The sequence below is a fragment of the Pseudophryne corroboree genome, chromosome 11 (genome assembly GCF_028390025.1).
Source record: "Pseudophryne corroboree isolate aPseCor3 chromosome 11, aPseCor3.hap2, whole genome shotgun sequence".
Classification (NCBI taxonomy): Eukaryota; Metazoa; Chordata; class Amphibia; order Anura; family Myobatrachidae; genus Pseudophryne; species Pseudophryne corroboree.
In genome coordinates, this window is record NC_086454.1 from 213,272,125 (window position 1) to 213,275,638 (window position 3,514).

Consider the following 3,514-nt stretch of genomic DNA (forward strand, 5'->3'; position numbering starts at 1 on the left):
AAGCATTCAAGCTGATTTCTTGCAGCAGCTGGGTACTGTAACAGCTCCAGAGCTGCTCTGTGAGGCAAGTAAAAGGGTGTGGGCCCTGCAGCACTACCTGTAGTTTGCATTGTGTGTTGGAAGGAACAAAGTAAGCAGACGGGAGAAGTCAGGATAGTGCGCAAGGGCATAGAAGGGAGCGGCTCAAGAAAAGAGAAGTGGAAACAGACAGCAAACTAGGCTGGAGAGAGACCTGAGACAAAGAGATCTGAATTATACGAGAGACGGCCAGGGGAAACACAAATTATGCAGTCAAGTTTCCCACATTTGGGGAAATCACAGGGGCAGCACACCCAGAGTGCAATGGGTGAGCCTTGCCCTGGGAGAAGCACCTACATGATCATAGTATCTCACCTGGCAGGTAAGTAGGAGTTGGGCTAGAGCTGGGGAGGGTCGCTGCTCGGGTACCCCCCTGTCAAGTGAAGGAGATCCAACTGAGGCAGCACAAGGGAACTCTCGAAAGAGGAACAAGGCTAGAGGAAGATCTGAGACAAAGAAATCTGATTTTTACCAGAGTTGACCAGAAGAAAGCACAAACACAGTCCCCCACTACCACAAATAATGCAGTCAAGTTTCCCACATTTGGGGAAATCACAGGGGCAGCACACCCAGAGTGCAATGGGTGAGCCTTGCCCTGGGAGAAGCACCTTCCTGATCATAGTTTCTCACCTGGCAGGTAAGTAGGAGTTGAGCTAGAGCTGGGGAGGGTCGCTGCTCGGGCACCCCCCTGTCAAGTGAAGGAGATCCAACTGAGGCAGCACAAGGGAACTCTCGAAAGAAGAACAAGGCTAGAGGAAGATCTGAGACAAAGAAATCTGACTTTTACCAGAGCTGACCAGAGGAAAGCACAAACACAGTCCCCCTCTACCACAAATAATGCAGTCGAGTTTCCCACATTTGGGGAAATCACAGGGGTCATCATACCCAGAATGCAATGAATGAACCTCACCCTGGGAGAACAATCTTCATGACCATGATATCTCCTATGCAAAATAAGTATGATTTGGGATAGGGCTGGGGAGGGCCGCTGCTCAGGCACATCTCTGTCAAGTAAAGGCGATTCAACTGAGGCAGCACAAGGGAACTCTCATCTGGGGACAACAACTGCTGGGAGAACACATATTTTCAGATGAACATGGGAGGGCAGAAGGCTGCCTAATACTGAAGCACCCCCAAACAACAAACCAAATGCAACAACTAGTACAAGCATTCCTGGGGGAAGGCCTGCAGCAGATGGATTTGCATATGGTGATGTCATCCAAGCAGTGGGTCAAAGTTGGCTTCAACCCTCGTCTGCATATGAAAAGAAAAAAGGGATGTGCAGGACATGGCGTCCTTTTGTGGCGCTTGGATGACCCTTAATTCGCATTAAACATCTCCACCCTCCTTCGGTGTGGGGCTCATGTTGGCTATTCCCCAGCCCCTGAAGCATTCAAGATGATTTCTTGCAGCAGCTGGGCACTGTAACAGCTCCAGAGCTGTTCTGTAAAGCATGTAAAAGGGTGTGGGCCCTGCAGCACTACCTGTAGTATGCATTGTGCATTGGAAGGCACAAAGTAAGCAGACGGGAGAGGTCAGGATAGTGCGCAAGGGCATAGAAGGGAGCGGCTCAAGAAAAGAGAAGTGGAAACAGACAGCAAACTAGGCTGGAGAAAGACCTGGGACAAAGAGATCTGAATTATACGAGAGCCGACCAGAGGAAACACAAATTATGCAGTCAAGTTTCCCACATTTGGGGAAATCGCAGGAGCAGCACACCCAGAGTGCAATGGGTGAGCCTTGCCCTGGGAGAAGCACCTTCCTGATCATAGTATCTCACCTGGCAGGTAAGTAGGAGTTGGGCTAGAGCTGGGGAGGGTCGCTGCTCGGGCACCCCCCTGTCAAGTGAAGGAGATCCAACTGAGGCAGCACAAGGGAACTCTCGAAAGAAGAACAAGGCTAGAGGAAGATCTGAGACAAAGAAATCTGACTTTTACCAGAGCTGAGCAGAGGAAAGCACAAACACAGTCCCCCACTACCACAAATAATGCAGTCGAGTTTCCCACATTTGGGGAAATCACAGGGGTCAGCATACCCAGAATGCAATGAATGAACCTCACCCTGGGAGAACAATCTTCATGACCATGGTATCTCCTATGCAAAATAAGTATGATTTGGGATAGGGCTGGGGAGGGCCGCTGCTCAGGCACATCTCTGTCAAGTAAAGGAGATTCAACTGAGGCAGCACAAGGGAACTCTCATCTGGGGACAACAACTGCAGGGAGAACACATATTTTCAGATGAACATGGGAGGGCAGAAGGCTGCATAATACTGAAGCACCCCCAAACAACAAACCAAATGCAACAACTAGTGCAAGCATTCCTGGGGGAAGGCCTGCAGCAGATTGATTTGCATATGGTAATGCCATCCAAGCAGTGGGTCAAAGTTGGCTTCAACCCTCGTCTGCATATGAAAAGAGAAAAGGGGCGTGCAGGGCATGGCGGCCTTTTGCGGCGCTTGGGTGACCCTTAGTTCACATTAAACATCTCCACCCTCCTTCGGTGTGGGGCTCATGTTGGCAATGCCCCAGCCCCTGAAGCATTCAAGCTGATTTCTTGCAGCAGCTGGGTACTGTAACAGCTCCAGAGCTGCTCTGTGAGGCAAGTAAAAGGGTGTGGGCCCTGCAGCACTACCTGTAGTTTGCATTGTGTGTTGGAAGGCACAAAGTAAGCAGACGGGAGAAGTCAGGATAGTGCGCAAGGGCATAGAAGGGAGCGGCTCAAGAAAAGAGAAGTGGAAACAGACAGCAAACTAGGCTGGAGAGAGACCTGAGACAAAGAGATCTGAATTATACGAGAGACGACCAGGGGAAACACAAATTATGCAGTCAAGTTTCCCACATTTGGGGAAATCACAGGGGCAGCACACCCAGAGTGCAATGGGTGAGCCTTGCCCTGGGAGAAGCACCTACATGATCATAGTTTCTCACCTGGCAGGTAATGTAACCTTTTTAAACCTATTAGCATAGACCGAATCTCATCGTGTGTATAGGCCTTTAGTTCAACAACAGCATGGGACCAGTTAGTGTGTTTTGACCACTGCACAGCACCTGGTGTTATATAGTAAGCACCACTATGGCATAGTATACAGCATTATGGGCCTGATATGAGTGTGACCAGCGGTGATGTGGAATGCAGTAGGAGGTGCTGTTTAGCAAGCACCACTTCTATATTCACCATGCAGTATATTGTGTGAATATAGAAGTGTTGGCTGTGTTATGTATTAGAGTAATTATTGCAGCTCCCAGCTAAAATTGCAACAATGTAATTTAGTGACAAGCTGCAGAGATTAACCCTTTCTGTGGCTGCTGCACAACCTCTATTCATATCGCTGAATTCAATTAGGGAGATGTTCTCACCCCGCGAGCAAGCGCAGGTATATGCCACACTTAAATGTATGGGTATGGTCTCCATAAAATGAGCGTAGCCTTGCAGG

General features: G+C 49.2%; 5 non-coding genes and 1 pseudogene across 5 annotated transcripts; all 6 read right to left on the bottom strand.

Moving 5' to 3' along the window:
- Window positions 1-266: 266 nt before the first annotated feature.
- LOC134970945 (U1 spliceosomal RNA) lies at window positions 267-408 on the bottom strand (annotated as a pseudogene).
- Window positions 409-560: 152 nt separating this feature from the next.
- Window positions 561-723, bottom strand: LOC134970659 (U1 spliceosomal RNA). The gene has a single exon (XR_010189941.1). It is a non-coding gene; the product is annotated as a U1 spliceosomal RNA (small nuclear RNA).
- A 152-nt stretch (window positions 724-875) lies between these two features.
- On the bottom strand, window positions 876-1,039 carry LOC134970697 (U1 spliceosomal RNA). Its single transcript, XR_010189973.1, has one exon. It is a non-coding gene; the product is annotated as a U1 spliceosomal RNA (small nuclear RNA).
- A 671-nt stretch (window positions 1,040-1,710) lies between these two features.
- On the bottom strand, window positions 1,711-1,873 carry LOC134970766 (U1 spliceosomal RNA). Its single transcript, XR_010190030.1, has one exon. It is a non-coding gene; the product is annotated as a U1 spliceosomal RNA (small nuclear RNA).
- Window positions 1,874-2,025: 152 nt separating this feature from the next.
- Window positions 2,026-2,189, bottom strand: LOC134970506 (U1 spliceosomal RNA). The gene has a single exon (XR_010189816.1). It is a non-coding gene; the product is annotated as a U1 spliceosomal RNA (small nuclear RNA).
- A 671-nt stretch (window positions 2,190-2,860) lies between these two features.
- Window positions 2,861-3,024, bottom strand: LOC134971011 (U1 spliceosomal RNA). Its single transcript, XR_010190182.1, has one exon. It is a non-coding gene; the product is annotated as a U1 spliceosomal RNA (small nuclear RNA).
- Between the last annotated feature and the right edge of the window lie 490 nt (window positions 3,025-3,514).